General features: G+C 31.7%; 1 pseudogene; it reads right to left on the reverse strand.

The window, feature by feature from the left end:
• Window positions 1-11035: 11035 nt before the first annotated feature.
• LOC143661161 (myoneurin pseudogene) overlaps window positions 11036-21642 on the reverse strand; it is a 32673-nt pseudogene continuing 22066 nt past the window's right edge.

The raw sequence follows: 21642 nt of genomic DNA on the forward strand, positions 1-21642 counted from the left end.
TGTGTTGACTTTTTCAAAATTTCAAAACTTTAGGTTAATGATTTTTTTTTTCTTTTAGGAAAAAGCTTCATATTGAAATGTTTGAAAAATGATCACTTGTGTCACAATTCCATGGTGATAGCAATCATGGGAAAACACTCTATGCTTATTTTCTTTTCTCTCAATTTCACTAAGTTTTACATAGTATTTTGAGTTCAATGCTATAGGCTAACACTGTAATGGTTCAAGAGATGGTTTTGTTTTTTTTCTTTTGATTTCAGGTGGATTTTAATTCAGAAGGCATATATTGTAAGTACCTTATCAAATATAAGAAATTATCAGATATTAAACAATGGAAACATGCCTGCAGGGAGACCTGCAGACTAGTCTGGCTCTACTAGTCACCAAAATGTCTGTGTCATGTGAAATTTTAAACCTGAAGCTAAACTACCAGGTCTTAAAATTTCTCAAGGCTGGGAATGATTCATGAATTAGCATCATAGAGATTTCAGGAACCATTTTGGAGACAATCCAGCAATATACAAATTTAAAATTTAATTCATTCAGCAAAAACTGCATGAATTCACACGTGATTTTAATACCCATATGCGAATTCAGCATTGTGCAAATATTTCCTGAAAAGTGGTTAAAGTATCAGGAATCTAGATTTTGAAGGTGGAAATAATTATTCAACTTGATAAAATCATTTTAGATCATATGTTCAAGTTTACCTACTTCTAGATGGAAGCTTAAATTTTAAGTAAAAGTTAGTTTTAATTGCATGACTTCCTCTTTTGAATCATTCAATTTCCAATTCAACTATTTCTTTCAGAGAATCTATATTAAACAAAATAGGAGCTAGATTAGAAGACTCAGGAATGCTACCACCATCCACGATAGAATGACAGGGACTTAACTTATTCTATTGCCTGAAATAATAGAAAACAGGCAAAATATCTGAAACAATGGTTTTCAAGACACTAGACATCGGTCAGTGATGGTAAGCAGTCCCCGAGAGAAGGAAAATCAACACTGTGAGCCTATGATCACGCCAGCTTACCACTTGAGAGAGCTGTGAGGCTGGAGAATGGAGAATCCTGGTGGTGCCTGAAGCCTTTCTGAATCAAAGAAATAGACCTGGGAATCCCTGAAGCAAAGGTGTATGGAATATAAAAAGCAGAGTGCTGGATAGATAGAGAGCTGCACAGAGAGGGAACTCAGAAATCTGCAGAGGGTCTCCTTTGAATATTTAGCTGACTATTGATCAGTGAAGGTATGTGAGAAAATTATCAGGCTGAGTAAAGAACCAACTAAAAAGATCCAACCTAACAGCATCCAGTACTCAGTTTTTTGCTTGTGATCACACACATGCAACCTGCACACATGCGGACACACACTCACACACACATTTACAGAGATGGAGGGAGATTTCTACCAGAAAAGACAACATGAGATTCTTCATATAGACTTTCTTTTAAGTTCAGATATTTCTTCTTGTGCCATTACTTCTGCAACTAAAGTATGTGCATGTATGGGCAGGCACACACACAGAAACTTAAAGATTTTTGCCCAATATTTCTTACTCTACTTGGCTGTGGGATTTTTCTTAAATTGTCCATCTTATCAATTGCCCTTTTCACCTTTATGTGACTGTCAGAAAGAAAACTCTGCTTCATATAAAACATAGAAATTTGAAAAAATAGGGAAAAAGAACCAAATATTTGAGGAAAGTCTTCTAAAGTCTGATAAATCCAAAATCCAATTTACATTTTAAGAATCTCAAATGTGTACTTTGTGCCTGGAATTCCACAATTGCCTACACATTCTCTCCTTTCCTTTGTCTCTCCAAACCTTCACCATCTAAAGAAATTATTAGACCTTCTACTCAATGACTAATGAAAAACCTGATTTCATTGCTGATTGCTCTTTCTTTCACGCCTCATGTCCACTGTGGAAATTCCTTTTAGTTCTATGACTCACACTTTTCTCAAGTTTACCCGCTTTTGGCGAACTGCATTGTTACAATCCTAGCCCAGCTACTTTTAAGCATGGGTTGGATTACTGCAATAACTTTCTGAAAGTTTTCACTCCTTCCAATCTTGCCCTCCATCCTATCCTCCATATATACCATGGTGATCCCTCTAGCGTAATGTAGGTGATGTAAATCCACACTGATAATCCTCCAATAGCTTTACTTCCTGGAGTAGGCTCCATATTCCTTATACGTTTCTGTAATTTGCTTACATGATTTGGTCTTTGGCTCAATTTCTTACCTCATTGTATAATGCTCTTCAATTCATTCATTCTCTTCAGGACTTTATTCTTATGTTCATGGTTTTTCTTACTCTCTATTCCCTCTGTGTGGACCTCCCCCTTCAAATGCAAGCAAACACTCATACACACGAGTTTTTGGCATCGTTTTCTTTACATTTCAATTGAAATATCTTATTCTTGCAATGACCTTCACTAACTATAGAAACTACCCAAACTAAATTATCTCCACAAATCTCACTCCATTCTGTCATATTATGTAATTCATTTTTTTTTTTTACTTTTCTCCTTATAATTTTGAGTTATTTATTGACTTATATGTTTATTTTTCTCTAAACTGTTAGACAAGGCTTCTAAGAATAAAGATCTTCCCTTGTGCCTACCATTTTCTCAGTGTCCGGAGCAGAAGTTCTGTAGGCACACTAATTGTTCAGTTGCGCGTTCAAGGATAATCAAAGTGATGATCAGTAGTGTCAGCCGCACCTAAGAACTTGCCAGAAATGTCTGTATAAGTGTTCAAATTTGTTTAACATCCAAATTTGGAAACAATAATCAAACCTACAATTCACCATTTAATTTATTTTCTTTCTTTTCTTCACATTTATTATTTTAATATTAGGTGAAATATTATTAATTTACTATTTAGTTTCATGTAATCAACTATCTTTTTTCCTAATTGCCAATTTAGCAAACCTATCAAATACAGACACACACTTTGCATCACACTAACATCCAGCAATGCATTTAGAAAAGGGGCTGCAAACATTTGTTAATTTATTTAAAGTTTCTCATTTACACCTTCTCCTATGTAGAATCTTTCACTTTTAAAATAATGATTCAATTTCTTTGTGTTTGTTATGTATATTTTCCATCCATTTCGAGTTTGATTATAATTTTCCTTTGTAACGCTCATTTTTCCACAATTAATAGTGTTTTCTATATTTATCCTGTAACTCTCTTTTCAGTGAATTACATTGAACTTCGAAGGAAAAGCCATTCCAGAGCCTACCTAACCAGAGTGCTAATGAGAGTTCTGTATCTTCCAAGCATGGAATGCCTTTATCTACATAACTGCATGATTAAAAGTACGGAAGACATTTGGTTTTGCAAAACTGATAACAAGCGAAATACAAAATAGCATTAATCATCTGATTCCACACGGATAGATGATTGAAACTGTACTAATTTGAAAGCCCCTAATTCACACATCAGCAAACCTGTGTCTTTTTAACTTAAAGCTGGTGGTACATCAAAAGTTCCCAGAATTTAAATAGTATTGATTTTTTTTTCAATGTAGGGTGGACATATTAAACATATTATTATTGATTATTAAGTCACTAGGACTCAAAGGGTTGATGATAAAGAGAAACTTGTATAAGGACTGATTCTAATAAAGATATGATGCTGTCACAGTTCTAAGTATATTTATACCATCCTAAATGAAATTTCTGTATACCAATAAGACACTAGAAATACTGAATAACAGAGAAGTTTCAACAACATAAATGAACTGAAATGTAATAGTGCAGTCATGTACAAAGCTTTGCATGGTAATTACTATAGAATTTTTGAAAATAAAAATAATACATATTTATTAGAGACTATTAAAAAATAGAAGACTTATTGGAGAAAACATAAACAGCCATAATCCCAAATCTTAAAGATAACTTTGATAAACAATTTAGTATACATATTTATCAGTTTTTAAATTTTATGTTCTCAAGCATGTGTATTTTATCCTCTCTAAGTCTTGTACAAAATAATATAATATGTAAATAAGTTTGTAGCATTCTTTACTAAATTGACAATTATGAAAATATTTCAAATTTTGATATATAATTTTCTATTAATCTATATATTCCTTAATGTGGAGATAAACACAATTTATTTTATTCTGCCACTTTTAGCGTATTTGAATTTTGGGGGCCATTATAAATATCTCTGCTCATTGTTCATTCAACCTCCCTTCCCAACTTGAATAATTTTCCCCAGGTTGCCATATATATGTAATTTCAAAGCTTTTGATTGGTTTTTGTAAAGTTTATTTGAATTTTAAAGAATAAATTATTTATTTTTGAAGTGATAAGAGCCCATTACTTAAAGATTCAAGGCTTTTGTCTTTTCATTTTAGATTTGTCCATTTTGTTTTTATAAAGCCATCAATTTTGCTCCATTTTAAGTATATCCTGATACCTTAATCCGCATCCTGTTCTTTTAAATGCCTTTATGCCATTTGGTTTTAGATGTGGCACATACGTATACCTGTGTACTTAACTTTGGAACTTATAGGAGAGGGGTATTGCAAAGTGGGGATTAACTCACCCATGCTTATTTTCATAACTGATGCTGTGTTGCTGGTAAGACCAGCCTTTGTACATACGGCCCCTCATCAAGTTTCATTACCTCATCTAACTTATGAACAGGAAACCAAGGGTCATTACTGTTTAAAGAATACCTCTAACAAACTAATACAAGCACGTAGTACGAAAACAACTTTAAATAAATATAGAAAATGCAGAGTAGAGAAAAGTCACAAACTGTAATATTCACAGTTTCATAAAAAAGATTCCATCTTCTAAAAAAAGTACAGAAACACACGCACATGCACACATAGAGACTACTGGGAGAACCATAAAGTCTTGCATAAGCTAAATATATTTTACAAAAATTTTTCAAATTGACACTTTCTTAAGTAAGTTTGAAAATCCCTAACAAAAATAGGTCAAAGGCCAAATAAAAAATAGAGGACAAAAATTAAGTATTTGGAGAACTAATTCAAGAAATTAAAGAATCTCACTTAGAAAACTTCCGTAAAGAGAATACTGAGGAAATACATTGTGATAGATCAAAGAGCTTTAGGAAATGATTTTCCAGAATCCAAAGATAGGAGTTAGATTGATTTGAAAAAAATTAAAAAATAAAAAAAAAACTCCATGCATAGGCACAGCCCTGTGAAATTTTAGAATAGAGGAAAAGGTACAAGCTGAGAAAGTAAGGAAGTTGAGAATAGAAAATGGTTTCAGTCACTGTCTCAGTAAAACTACAAAAACCTGGAAGACATTAATAGCGTGCCTTCAAAATTCTGAGAGAAAATTATTTTCACCCTGGGATTCTATCAATCAAATGTAAAGGTATAATACGAAATCTTTACATATAAGCGTCTTTACAACTTCACTTCTCATGCCGTAGTTCTCAGAAAACTACTTGAAGATATCCCACCGAACAGGGGAGAAGAAATGAAAGACAAAATCCGACGTGATACAAAAATTTCTAAACAGGATAGAGGTTAAAAGAATTCCCCAAATGAAGGATCCAAGGCTTCAACCAATGATTCCTTGGAAGATTTTTGAGGACTTCAAACGGAGATTTTTAAAATTTTATTTTCTTTAGACATTGCTCACCTACGTTTAACTCCATGTTAGCAAAGAGTCTCATGGCTTGTCAAGATGATGATCTTATTGTCTGCAAATGAGAGATTTGTCATTCCTTTCCATATGTATCTATTGAATTTGATTCTATTTTTCTTAAAACAACTATTTCATTTACCTCAAAATTAAACATGTGGTACTCTAGTTTCGTCCAGAATTTAATTAACATCCCTTCCTTCCTTCCCTCCATCCCATCTTCCTGCCTGCCTTCCTTTCTTTTGATTTTTTCCTTTAGGCAGGAAGCTTGTTGTAGAGTTCTGGCAGATATGGTTTATTAAATTAATGATTTTTTTCTAATTTAAGTTTCCTGAGACTATTTGGCATGTTTACATAGTATGCTAAATGGAATCAAATTTAATTAAGTAGATCTTCAGGTTCAATTCAAATAAACTTACCTTTCCACTTTAATATAGTAATGCAGGTGATAATCTTCATTAACTTTATAAAATTAATTCATCCTTGAATTACTGGCCTGATTTAAACTTGTTCACTCTGTAGTATTATTTTGAACGCATACCTGTGATAAAACTGTTTAACTTTTTAGATTTATGTACCTGTATGCCTAAATATGATTGATTCGATTCTCTTTTCCTTGTCTAGAATCGAAAATCAAGGTTTTATAGAATATTTATAGCTTTACTCATATTTTATTTGTTTTATGTTTCTCATTCTGTATGAACACGTACAAATTGAAAATCAGGATCAAGGATGTTTTGTGGACATTGGTCTCTTTACTACAATTCCTGTCTTTTCTTTTGCTATTGAACTTCTCATATTATGTACTCAACTAGGGCCAGTATATTTACTTTTCTCATAAAATTATTCCTTTTGGCTAGAATTGCAACTTTTTGGCATTTAAATTATATGTATTATTTTGTATAATATGTAATTGTTTAGAAGAACCCACACAATAAAGATGGACTCTCACCCAAAATTTGCTTCTGATGTCAAGACTCAAGATGTCATACACACCCCAAGGGGGCATGCAAAGTTACATAAATCATACAATGAGGTTTTCCTGGGGGCAGCAGGGTGACTACCAGGCAAGTGTTAAATTAGCTTGAGAGAGCAGCTTAGGGAGGCTTGTTTGTTCTTATGCTTGGGAGGGGGGCTAGCTTGACTGTTCCCATATATGCTTTCCAAGAAAGGAAGGCAGGGACTTTCCCAGATGTGGGATACAAGAAGAAGAAGGAGTAGTGCATCTTAAAAGCTGGAGTCAAACATCAAAACAAGGGTTCGGATAGTTTATTATATTAATCTTTAATCTGTATTAGTTGTTATAACTTGTCCTTATTTCTCAAGTTATTTATAACTTCTTTCTTTCAATTTTATTTATATAGGAAAATGTTTTGCGGTTTTCAAGTTAAAATCTTTCAAGATATATTGGTGTTTGTGTGTGTGTATATATATATACATATATATATAGTATTAGCTTTAATGAGACATGTCACATACCATATAATTGATTAATTCATTGCCTTTAGTCTATTCACAGAGTTGTGCAATCATCACCACAACACATTTTGGAACATTTTTATTACCCCCATAAAGAAACGCAATGACCGTTAGCATTCACTCTTTACTACGTCCCTAACCGTCCTTTGCAGTCACCAACCTACACCACAGACATTTTCTGTGTCTATAAATTTACCTAATTTGAACATTTCATATAAATGGAATCACAAAATTTTGGGCCTTCCATGACAGCTTTTTTTCACCCAGCGCAATATTTTCAAGATGTATCGATGCCATAGCAGGAATTTGCACTTCATTCCATTTTTATTTGTAGAATAATATTCCATGGTTATTTAACCATTCATTAACTGAAGTTTGAGTGGTTCCCACTTTGGGGCTATTATAAATAATGTAGCTGTGAAAATTCATATGTAAGTTCATGGGTGGACATGTTTTTTAAATTCATTTTTGTATATATCTTGAAGTGGAACACTGGGTCATATGGTAACTTTAGGTTTAAACAAACTCTTGAGGAAAAAGAGACATTTATCCAAAAGAGCCGCATCACTTTACCACCAGCAGTGTAGGAGGGTTATTATTTCTCCACATCTTACAAATAATTTTTGTTATCCTTTTTTAATTATAAAAAATGAGGGATAGTCATTGTGATTTTTATTTGCAATTCCCTGAAGGTTGATAATGTTGAGCATCTTTTGTTGTACTTATTGGCCATTTTTTTTTTTTTGTCTTTGGAGAAATATGTTTGAGTACCTGGTTCATTTTTTAAATTGGGTTGTTTGCCTTTATGTTAAGTTGTAAGTGTTCTTTATGTATCCTAGATACTAGACCCTTATCAGATATAGGATTTGCAAATATCTTCTCCAGTTCTTTTGGTTGTATTTTCACTTTCCTGATAATGTTCTTTGTCAATTTTTTTTATTTTGATGAATTCCAATTTATCTATTGTTTCTTTCACCCCTGTACTTTGTGTCATATCTGGGAAGACTTTGCCTCACTCCAAATCACGACGATTTATTCCTATGCTTTATTCTAAGTGTTTTATAGTTTTAATTATAACATTTAGCTCTACTATCAATTTTTAGTTACTGTTGGGTACGATGTGTGGAAGGGTTCCAATTTCATTTTTAGTATGTAGATATCCAATTGTCCAGTACCACTGTTTGAAAAGACTACTCTATCTATTGACTTATTTTTCAATTTGTAGAAAAACAATTGCCCAAAATGTGAAGATTAAAAAAAAATTTCTTTACTCTCAGTTGCATTCTTTTTGTCTCTATGTCTATGCTTATCCTAGTACCACTATTTGATTAATCTATCGTTGTAGAAAGTTTTGAAATTCAGAAATATGAACTTGAGGATTCTTCAACTTGGTTTTTCTTTCAGCATTGTCTTGCCCATTCTGGGTCACTGGAATTTCCATATGACTTTTAAAGTCAGTTTTTAAAATTTATGTATTTATATATAATAGGAAAATGAAAGTGTGGAATTTGATCAATTTGTGACATATTTCCCTATTAACAATACTAAGTCTTCAGATTCATAAACATGGGATAATATTTTATTTGTTTACATCTTCTTTAATTTCTTTCAACAATGTTTTATAGCTTTCAACGTATTTATCATATACTTTCTTTTGTTAAGTCTACTCAAAATATTTTATTCTTTTGGATATTATTGTGTATGGAATTGCTTTTTCAGTTTGTACATTTCCAGTGTATAGAAGTATAATCGATTTCTGTAAATTGATCTTATATCTCCAACTTTGCTGAATTGCTTAATTCTGACAGGCATTGGGTATTGTCAGATTTTTGGACTTTTTTAGCCATTCCAATAATGAGTAGTTAGAATTTATTTTAACCTGCAATTCCTGAATGGTAAATATCATAAAGCATCATTTCATATGCTTATTTGCCATCTGTTTATCTTATTTGCTGATGTATAAGTTCAAATATTTTTGTTTATTTTAAAATTAGTTTGTGTGTTTTCTTCTTACTGAATTTTAAGTATTTATTTGTAAATTTTGGATACACATTCTTTATCAGTTTCTGTATATGTTTTCTCTAATCAGTGGCATGCCTTTTTATTCTCTTAGTGGTACTTGTCTAGGAAGTGAAGTTTTAATTATAATAAATTCCAACTCCCCAATTTTTTCAAGGATTGAAATTTTGGTATTGTCCAAAAAACTTATCACTAAAGCACTGTGTGTCTGTATTTTCTCCTATGTTGTCTACTGCAAGTTAGATAGCTTTGCATTTTACTTTTACAATTATGATCTATTTTTAATTGATTTTGTAAAAGGTTTAAAATATTTGTGCATAATTTTTTTGCATGCATGCCCAATTTTTCCAGTACCTTTTGTTGAAAATGCTCTCTTTTCTCCATTGATTTGCAATTTTTCCTTTGTCAAGGATCAGTTATGTGGATCAATTTTGGGGATCTTTTTTCTGTTCCATTGTTTGTCTATTCTTTTCCAATACCACATTACCTTAACTAATGCAGTTTATAATAAATCTTGAAGTTGAGTCCTTTTCATCTTCTAAATTTGTTCTTACTCTATATTACTTTCTGAAATTATAATTCCAATTTAATGTGAATAAGAGTGGTAAAGGAAGACGTGCTTGTTCCTGGCCTTAGGGGAAAAGCTTCTAGCTTATCAAAATAATTATGATGTTGGCTGTAGGTTCTTTTTATTCTTTTTGTAAATGTTCTTTGTTAATTTAAAGAAATTCCCCTTTCTTCCTAATTTGTTTAATACTTTTAGCATGAATGGTGTGGGGTATTTTCAAATACTTTTTCTGCATCTATTGTATTATCATATTGTTTGGAGGTGATGGATTATATTGAGGTGATGGATTATATTGCTTTTCAGATTTTGAATTCAATTTACATATCTGGAATAAGTCTCATTGTGTTGTGGTATATAATTCTTTTTATACAGTGCTGAATTTTTTTTTGCTAATATATATTTTTTGAAGATTAGAAGGTGCTAATGAAATGGTGCTGTGCTTTAAATTTCAACTTTTTAAAAATATTTGTACATTTTCCTTGTTTCTTTTCTTCATATGATTTTAGCATTAGAGCAAGAATGGCCTCAGAGAATGAATTAAAATTTGTTCCCTTTGCTTCAGTTTTCTGGATGAGATTGTAGGGAATTAGCTCTACATAAATGTTTGCTAGGATTTACTGATGAGAGCATCTGAGCCTAGTTCTTTCTTTTTTAGAATGTTATCAATTATTGATCAAATCCTTAATAGATATAGGTCTGATCTTATTATTTTCCTTGCATAATTTTGTTAGTCTATGTTTTGCAATGAATTGGTCCATTTCATTTGCATAATCAAAGCTGTGGGCACAAAGTTGTTCATAGTATTTCATACTATTCTTTTATAATCAATGGGATCAGAAGTGATGTCCCTCCTTCCAATTTTGATATCAATAACATGTCCTTTTCCCCTGGTTATTTTTGTCAGATTTTTATCAATTTTATGGATCATTTTAAGAAGCAGTTTTTGGTTTCATTGATTTCCTGTTTTCAATTTCATTGATTTCCACTTTAATTTTTATTGCTTTATTTCTACTTGCTTTAGACCTGTACTGCTCTTCTTTCTCTAGTTTCCTAAGGTGAAGTTTAGATTACTAATTTTAGATCTTCTTTTCTAGTATATGCATTCAATTCTTTTAATTTCTCTCTAATCCCTGCTTTTTCTGTGCATGCAACCCATTTTTTTTTAAATGTGAATTAGGTGATTTTACTTCATTAAATGGAAAATAATGATCACAATTCAAATGAATGGTAACTTAATATGAATACATTTACCTTAGCAGAGATATTTTATGTTTACTATCACAAATGACTTAGCAATTTCATATTCCTCACAAAGTCAGTATAGCTGTTATAAAAATATCATCTGTGGATATGAATACCATTCAGAGATGGCCTGAACAGTGCATTTGCTGTAGGAGACTGATTCTCTGTTACAGGCAAAGGCATGTTCCAAGTGGACGAGCTCCTGGTAAAGTCATATCAGAAGGTTTCATATCAACAGTTTCTACTAAAGGACTTTTCCGTGTGGAATCTTGTTTATTCAAGGCATAATTCTCTATACTGGAATCTAGAATTTTAGCTGCACCATAATGGACTTTAATTTTGTGCTGTAATTTTTTTTGATATCTCTGTATGAGTTTTCATATAATTTGCAGATAAATGGTCTTTCTCCTGTAGGTTTTTGAGAATGAGTGATAAAAATAGAGATACAAACAAATGCCTTCCCAAAGACGTCACATACATAAAAGTCTTTTCTCCAGTATGCCTATGAACGTGATAGGTCAATGTGCTGGCTTGGGCAAATATTTGTTCACACCATTCACAGACATGTGGCTCTCTTTATTATGTTTCCCGGCATGAATCTTTATTTTGCTAGGAATTGCAAATTGTAAATTGCATCCATTACATTTATAGGATTTTTCCTCACCATGATGCATGCGACTATGGAAGACGAGCTGGCATTTCCGAGCACTTCCTTTATCACATAATTCACATTTTTATGGCTTCTTACCTGTATGAGTTCTTATATGTATTTTCAACTGGTTACGCTAAGTAAATGACTTTCCGCTTAAGTGGCAGATGTACGGTTTGACACCTTAATGCATTCTCTGTACCTTCTCCATCTGCTGGATGCTGAAAATAACTTTCTGCTCCCCAATTCTTCTCCAGAGCTCTCCAGCTCCTAAGGATTCTTCACACTGACCATATTAGACATGAAGTGTCATTTCAGAGCTTTGACTGTGATTTTCCATATTTCCATTTCACTGCGACAGGTTGCTCAATATCTTGCGCTGGAAAAGTATTTTCTACAACTGAGAGCATTTATTTGTGTAACTTATTCTATTATGGGTATGGTCAATTTATTTGCATCAACAAATAATCTAACAGATGCATTCTCCAAAATACCACTGGAATATTTAACCATTCCATTCTGCCCTGTCTCTTGGAAGTTGAAATCTTTTTCTTTTTAGTTTGAGATGACTTCGTTGATAAAGCCCTTTGTTTAAGATTTGCCTAAATTAAACCTGTAGAAACTTTTGATTTCTCCTGATTATTATAATCTCTCAGAGTAAGGAGAAAAATCTGTTCATTCCACTCAGTGTTTCCTGTAATACTAGATACATCTGTCAAGGTTTAAAGTTCCTGTGAATATAAATTCCAACAGTTTCTGAAATCCATCAGCCTTCACCTGACTTTGATTGAAAAGTACATTGTTCCCAGAAGTGTTTCTGTAGACTGTACCAAAATACTCACTAAATGAGGCTAGCATATTCGTATGAGCTTTAAACTGGATTCTCCAATCACTATAGTACAGTCACAAAGAAAACCTGCTTCTTATTGTCTGTTCAGTCTTTCTAAAATGTGCTCACCGTGGAGAAATATTGCATTTTAAAATCAGAATAGAATTTTACCCTTGTTCAATAGCAATCACTTTGTCCGCCATCTTTAGAGGATGTCCTGCACCCACAAATTTTGAGGGCGCATTTTAATTTTCATTTAATTCAATTATTTTAATTTTCTCTTGAGAATACTTCTTTGATCTGTATGTTATTCAGAAGTATGCTGTTTAATCTTCAAATATTTTAGATTTTCCAGCTATCTTTCTGTTATCAATTTCCAGTTCAATTTCATTGTGGTCTGAGAGCATAATTTGTGCAATTTTTATTCCTCTAAATATGTTAAGGTTTGTTTAATGCCCAGAGTATGGTCTATCTGGATGACTGTTCCGTGTGAGCTTGAGAGAATATGCATAATACGGTTGTAGGTTGAAATTTTCTCTAAATGTCAAATAGATGGAGTTGATTTATGATGCTGCTGTGTCCATCTATAGTCTAATTGAAGTTCAGCCTGTTATATCTGTCGATTACTGATAGAAAGGTGTTGAAGTCTCCAAACGTAAAAATGAATTTTTCTACTTCACCTTGCAATTCTACCCATTTTTGCCTCATGTAATTGGACAGTCTGTTTTTAGAGGCTCACATATTAAGGGTCATTACCTCTTCCTTGTATGTTGACTCATATCATTGCATAATGCCCCTATTTACTCCTGATCATTTCCTTTGTCTGAAGTCTGCTTTGTATGAAATCACTATAGCTACCCCTGTTTCTTTTTATTAGTTTTAACATGGTATATCTTTCCCCATTCCTTTACTCTTAATCTATCTTGTCTATATATGTGTTATATATATTTAAATGCCTACATATAATCAAGGGTTTGTGGTAGGCAACTTATAGTTGTGTCTTTTTGTGTGTGTGTGTCAACTCTGAAAATCCCTTTCCATTAATTGGTATATTTAGATCATTTACATTTAAAGAAATTACTGATATAGTTGTTTTAATATCTTCCATATTTGAAACTTTTTTACTCATTGTGCTTATTCTTATTTATCACTTTATTTATCTTCTTTTTTTCTGCCTTCTTCTTTGATTTTATTTGTGCCTCTTAGATTCTATTTTCTCTCCTCTTTTAGAATATCCATAACCCTTCTTTAAGTTTTAGTAGCTTCCCTACAGTTTGCTATATTCATTTACCACTAATCTAATTTCACTATCAAATAGCCATATAACACTTTCTGGCTAGTGCTCGTATTTTATAAGTATTTATAAAATAAACTATTATTATTATAAAGTTATTTATAAGTATTTCCAATTCTTCCCTCTTATCCCTTATAAGTCTTATCTATTTTCCTGATCTATATGCTGTGATCATTTAATACATTGTTGCCACTATTACTGTGAACACATATCTAATAGAAAAATTACGAAAAATAAAAATAAAATATTTTATTTTACCATTATTCATTTCTTCTCTAAAAGTCCTCCTTTCTTTATGTAGATCTGAGTTTGTGCCCTTTATCATTTTCCTTCTCTTGAAGGAAATATTTAATACATCTTGCAAGGTAGGCCTCAGGATGTATTTTCATCAGTTTTTGTTTTTCTAAGGAAGTTTTTATTTCTTCTTCACTGGCGAAGGATAATATTGCTTGATATAGAATTCTGGTTTGGAGTTTCTTTTCCCTGTCAATACTTTAATTATCTCACTCCACTGATTTTGTTTTCATGATCTTTGAAGATAAATCCAGTTTACAAGTGATTGCATTTCTTTAATGACAAAAGTCATTGATTTTCAGTTTATTTAACTTTCTTTACATATTATAAGGAGGGTATTTTTAAGTCTTTAAATGTTGGTATACTTCATTAACGGACTTTATTACAACCGCCAGCTTCAGTCAACCATTTTGGCAAATATTTTTGCCTTTGAGAGGGAGAAAAGCAACTATTAAGTGGTAGGGAAACCATCCCTTACCTCAGAAAACATTTGAAACACTCCAGGATTGGGGTCTAGTTTTCAATACATTTGCAAACAAAGATTGATTAATTTCTTCCTTTCCCATCTGATGTCATTTATGTATTTTTTTAAAATTTTTATTTCGAGATTGCCCTGACCAGACCCTCAAGTACAATTTAAGGACAATTTGAAAAAATGATGAAAACAGATATCCTTTTCTTGTTCCTGATCTCAAGGGGAAAATGATCAGTTTTTCAGCATTAAATGTGATGTTAGTTCTTGATTTTTCATAGATACCCTTTTTAAGTAAATGGTATCTTTTTTTTTTTCGTTTATATGATGTTGAGTATTCTTACTATGATGGGACATTGGATTTTTTTTAAATTCCTTTTTCTGCATCTATTGAGATATTAGATTTTTGGATATTAAAGCAAGTTTGTATTCTTGGGATAAATTCCACTTGACCCTGGTATGTATATAGTTTCTATGTTGCTAGATTTGTAAGCTAGTAGTTTGCTGAGGTTTTCATGCATTTATATTCATAAGAGATAATAGTATGTATATTTTTCTTGTGATGGCAATATCTATCTGGTTTTGATAGCAGTTTAATAGTAGCCCTGTAGAATAAGTTTGGAAGTATTCCTTACTTTTCTATTTTTTGGAAGAGGTTTAGAAGAATTGAAATTAAATATTCCTTAAATGTGAAGCCATCGATGCCTGGCCTTTCCTTTGTAGGAAGTATTTTCATCACTAATTCAATTTCTTTGCTTAAGTTTATTTAGATTTTGTATTTTTTTTGGTTTTAATCAGATTTGGGAGTTTGTGTCTTTCTAGGAATTTGTCCATTTCATCTAAATTATCTGTTAATAGAGAAAATGGAAACTACATATACTGAGGAGGTGGCCTTTTATACACCAATATTGTAAAAATTAACAAGATATGATCTACTATTGATGGAGAGGGTGCTTAGGGAGTAGAGGGAGAAAAAAGAAAAAATATGCCTATATACAATGAAATCGTATATATGAAATAATCATATCCTGCTCATAATTTAAAATTTTGTTTTTGATATTGCATAAATATGTGTTTTAACAAGCAGATAATTTATCTAACATCTATTTTTGGCATAATTTGTTCATAGTATTCCTTTTACAATATCTGTAATCTCAGTAGTGATAATCCCTGTTTTATTTGGATTTTAATAAATTGAGTCTTCTTTTCTTCTTAGTCTTATTCAAAATTTGTCAGTTTGTTGATCTTTTCAAAGAACTAACTTTTGATTTCAGATTTACTTGATTGATTTTCTATTTTCCCTTTTATTAATTCCCATTCCAATCTTTATCATTTCCTTTTTCTTATTTTGGTTTCAGTTTGTTCTTCTTCATTCATCTCAAGGTAAAATGTCTGGCCATTCATTGATGTCTTTCTCTATTCAAAATGGGTGTTTACGTTTTAAATTTCACTCTAAGCATTTCTTTAGCTTAGTTTTAGTATTTGTGTCTTCATTTTGCTTCATCTCAAAGTATTTTCTAAGGTGTTTTTGTGAATTATTTGATCCATTAGATAATAAAGATGTTTGAAAGGTTTCCTCGTATTTATGAATTTCCCAGATATAATTTTCTTATTGATTTCCAGTTTAATTCCATGTGGTCAGATAGTATACTTTGAATGATAACACTTTGTAAATATATTGTGACTTGTTTTTATGTCCTGCCATAAGGTCTATCCTGAACAATGCCCCATGTCAATTTCAAAAGGTTATGTATTCTGTTTGGTGCTGGAATGTTCTGTAGATGTCCAAGTTTTAGTTTGATAGGATTATTCAAGTTTTCTATTTCCTCATTGATTTTCTGCGTAGTTTTTTTTACCACTATTGAAAGTGGGCTATTTGTAAGATGAATTGTCTATTTCTCCCTTCAATTCATTCAGTTTTACTTGTGCTTGAGTTCCATTTCAAGTGTATAAAAATTCACAATTTTGATACCAGTGGATAAGCCCTTTTATCATTATAAATTATTCTTCTTTACCTCTGGCAATATATATATATATATTTAAAATGCTATTTTTATGATACTAGTACAGCTGCTTCATATTTCTTGCTACCGTTTGCATGACATGTTTTCCCATCTTTATTTTCACTTTTTAGTATTGATATATTCGGATTTATATCCTCCATCTTAATTTTTGTTTTCTGTATGTCTCATGTCTATTTTGATCCTCTGAAACCTTTGTGCTGCTTTCCTTTTTTGAGAAAATATTTTCTGGTATAACAGTTTGATTAATCATTTTAAACTGATTTTGGACTCATAACTTTTCTAATTGTTCTTTGGCTATTATATATGTCTTAGCTTGTCAGACTCTACTTTGAATTTAAGCTAATTGCATTACATAGAGATGTAGAAATGTTACTCTTATAAAGCTATAGTCGTCTCTCTTCCCCTTTTTTGTGTTATGATTATATATATTAGATCTGCATGTGTTACAAACGCAGCAATACATTACTATAATGATTTTCTATGATTTTATGTCTTTTAAAGAACTAAGAGAAGTAAGGAGATCAATATATATTTGTAGATTTTGTTTTGTTAATTATTTTTTATTCTCTTCACTATTCTTATGGATTTGAGTTGCCATCTGGTGTCATATTTTTTACTCCAATTCAGCTTTGCTCCCACCCACCTCCTTTGTGCTGTTATTGGGAAGTATGTTACAATTTTTGTTACAGGTCAAAGAGTACCAAAATATAATTTTGGCAATTATCCACATACTTTCTTCTTGAATTGTATGTTTTATGCCTATTTATCTTTTCTTTCTAGTGCAAGTCACATGAAGTTAGAATCAGTACCTTGTACTTCTTTATAATCCACTGTATAGAAGCACAATGCATGCAAATGGTTTATGTTCATTAAATATGGCATGATTTAATTTTTCACCAGTAAAATCGTTACATGTATATATTATAAAAAATGAAAAAATATATAGAAATGTAGAACTTAGAAGTCTTCTATTTCCCCTTCCTTCAAAGTAATTTTCTATGAATAGTTTAATATATTCCTTTCCAAACAATTTTTTTGTTAGTCTATCATCTATTGAATTTATTTACCACTTTTTTTTTAGAAATGAGCTCATCCTACAAATATTCCTCAGCAACTTACCATTTATCATTAATGAAAAATCTTTGCCATATTTTCATATACATTTTTCTAACTCACCTATATAACCACTAAATAATTCCATTGATATTCCTAACTTAAATCGAAATATCTCCATGTGAAAAGAACTAAGAGAAATTTATATTTTTGCATACAAAATGGAGACCATTTAGTGGTATGCATTTGATATAAAAATAGAATCATATGGAGAAAAAATACACTGACATCTGAAAATTGGGGTTGGGCTATAATTAAGAGCATGAGAATGCTGTTTCTCACTGTTTCTTTTAGACTTTGTTTCATTTTTCAAAAACATAGGCTTATTCTGCCTTGATAAGCATGATAAGTATTTGAAAATAAGTAACATGTAGGTTGTTCACAGAAATATGGTGGAGTGAACAAGATAAACATTAAGTAATCATTCATTGATAACTTCAGTGACGTCTCCAGGGTCATGCACATTCTAGAACAACATGCATACCTATCTGGGTGAGATAGTCTCACCCAGTATTCTCAACATGCCAAACTGAATCCAATTAAATAACTAAGAAAACATAACCAAAAGAATATTTCTGATATTACCAAGTACTTTTTAAAAAAATATTTAATTTCAGATGGTCCACAATAAATGTTACCTGTCTGGAAATATAATACTATATAATTGTGCTCTATTACTTTAGATGGGCTCTTGTATAACCTTGAAAAGCATTTTAGGATTAGTTATGAGATAAGAGTCAAACATTTGAAAGGATTCAAATGATCAATGAATGGACAAGGTTCCTACTCTCTCCTTGGCCAATGCACAGAGAACGATGAGGGCCGCCTCTCAGAATCTTACAGAGAGCCAATAACCCTGAGCAACCAGACTTAGGTTTTCAAATGTCAGATACCTTAGCTCTAACTAGCCCTGCAAAATACAAACTATGTGCTTTCTTCTCTTTGCTTCCCTTGGCTTTCTCCAGGTTCTGACTTGCTTCATGCCTCATGGTGATGTCTACTGGGCTTCAAGCATCTCCACACATCCGTGTCTCTGTTCTCCACAGGTCTGCATCTGTGTCAGCTCCACTGTGAAGTTTCTGTCAGCTCTGAAGCTTTTGTCATTTCTGTCTCTCTCTAAAATGCTTCCTCTTTTAAAGGATTCCAGTAAACTGCTCAAGACCAACCTGTAATGGGTGGAGCCACATCTCCATCCGACCATAGGTCATACCCACGATTGGGTGTGTCACATCTCAATGGAGATAATCTAATCTGAAGATTCCAACTTCCAGTATTGAATCAGAATTAAACGAAACAATTGCTCCCACAAGATTGGATCAGGATTAAAACATGACGTTTCTAGGATACATAATACTTGCAAATCAGCACATACCCTCTTTGCGCAATATGGACTATCGTTAACAATATTTTAGTATTTTGTCATCAACAGTAACAAGTGCACCACACCAAACCTAGGGGTCAATAATGGGGTGAGGGATAAGGGGTGTAGGATATTTTGCTTTTTTTTTCTTTTTTGGAATAAAGAAAATGTTCTAAAATTGACTGTGATGAGGAATGCACAGCTATGTAATGATAATGGGGACCTTCAATTCATACTTTGGATGGACAATATGGTTTATGAATTTATCTCAATAAAACTGAAATATACATATTTCACGCACACACACACAACCCAAGATGAAAGAATCAGATGAGAAATAGAACAATCTTAGACAAACAAAACCCAAGAATTTATCACTGTTGGAGCCCCATTAATGTAATTTCTAAAGGCTTTGAAAAGAAAGAAATTATCCCAAGAAGAAAAGCCCAAGTTAGAAAAAGGAATACTGGATAAACAACTGGAGAAATAGGCTGTTAAATCTACATAAACACAGATTTTATAAAATAATCTTAATGGTGTTTAGGTTTTTTGAGAAATAAAAATAAAATAGAATGAAAATATTTTATTTTCATAGGAGTATGAAAAATATTTTCATAGGAGTATGAGTGATTATTTTAAAGAATTCTAGGGTCCCAGTATTGTTTAGGATAAGGATGAAGCTAGTGAATCAATAATTACATTAAACTATTGATATTCTTCTGTAAATATTTGTTGTTGAAAATTTCAAAAGAAAAGAGGACATAGAAGAAGACCAAAGGTACATCAGAAGTGTTTTCACAATTTATTAAAGATGTTGAATTTGCCTTAGCCAACGGAAGTGAATTTGTCAGAAAATTATTTCCCCAAACCATTTTATCTGTTAAAATCCAGTTTGTTCTTGACACTATAAAACAAATTTTAACATATATAAATAATATCAGTTTGAAATCAGTTACCCTGTTATTAATAAATACAAACTCCTGATAAATATTATGTAAATATCTCTGAGTTTTATTTTACTTTGTTTGTTTGGTTTGAGCTATTAACTTTCATCAGTTCTGACTTCATGCATATTATATAAAATTAGCCAACAAAGATAGAGCAGATATAGGGGAACACAAAGACCTATTTTTTCATTCCACTACATGCTACTCTCCTATTGGAAGTATCTGTTTTCCCACATTATTCTAATATAGTCATGGTGTTTTACAATACATTTAATAATTTATAAGCACTTGCAAAATCTTAACAGTCTTATAATATGAAGGAAGTGAATTAGTGCTTTGAAATTCCAAATAGAAAACACCAGTCCAGTGTTTGGTACCGATAAGTCCTAAAGCACATTCTACAAAATGAACATTCCAATCACATGAACTCTACCAGGTATTAGGAAAAAAAATCCCACTTCCTTTTATTTCTAATATAACTTAATTGCATTAAGAGCACAAGGAGACCATAAGAAAAGAAAATTATAAACCATTTTTGTTTGTTAAGTAGACATTAATGATTCCAATGTGCAATATTATGAAACCACATACAACAGTATATTAAAACATGGAATTGGTATGTTCACTTAGATTTTGTAAATATATGTATAGAATGTGTTTACAAATATTATTAAAAAACTATAAACCATAAACTCTATGTATGATTTCAAATTTTGTAAGTTTATATTTACATGCACGTGTGTGTGTGTGGTATGTATTTGTGTATATACGTATATACACACATTTATATATACACACATATATATAAATATATATACTAAGAATATATATATTAGGAATGCAAGGAAGGCTTATCAGAAAATTTCTGTCACGATTTAAACATGTTTAAGATACAAAAACATATTATAATATAGGGCAATGAACAAATATCTGATACAATCATATCCATTCATACTATTATTATCAACATAAGCTTACAGATGTTTTCACTTATGCTGATAAAACAGATAAAAATTCACAGCAGAGCTCTGGTTTCTACTGAGATATGTGAAGAGCTTGGAAACCATTAATTTCATACTCACTATAAGAAAAAAGCTGAACTAACTGAAAAACTCTTCTTAGATCCATCACAAAACTGAGGTCACAGGTCAAACCATCACCTGTGAAAAGACAGGCAAATACAGACATTTACAGCTTACTGGGAGCAGAAGCCATGGGGGTCAGTAACTTACAATAAGTCTTAAATCATAATTGACAATCTGGTTGAGTGTGGATGACCTTGAGCTTTAAAAATGCCTGGAACCTAGTGAAATAAATGGCCCCTATACTTTTGTGTCTTACCTGCAAGAATCCAATTAAATTCTGTTAGTGAGCATCAGGTAACAATCTCCTTGTTGATGAGTTTCCCCAGGAGAAGCAAGTGGCTAAAGTAGAAATAGAAATTCTCCTTTCTGTCTGTGAATTCATCATGTATTTTAAAGCATTTAAATGATTGGATGAGATTTCTGTCACGGTTGAATTTAACCATCATAGTTGGCAGCATATATTGCTCACATCAGGGCAACTATACAAAAAAACCTTAAAGAAATATAATTGATATGTAAAGAGAATGGAGAAAATGGGATCGCATAAATGGCTTAATTAAAACCAAAAAAATGAAGAAAAGAGAGGAAGACAGGAAAAGAAATTAAAGAAAAG

Source organism: Tamandua tetradactyla, chromosome 17 (assembly GCF_023851605.1).
Source record: "Tamandua tetradactyla isolate mTamTet1 chromosome 17, mTamTet1.pri, whole genome shotgun sequence".
Taxonomy (NCBI): domain Eukaryota; kingdom Metazoa; phylum Chordata; class Mammalia; order Pilosa; family Myrmecophagidae; genus Tamandua; species Tamandua tetradactyla.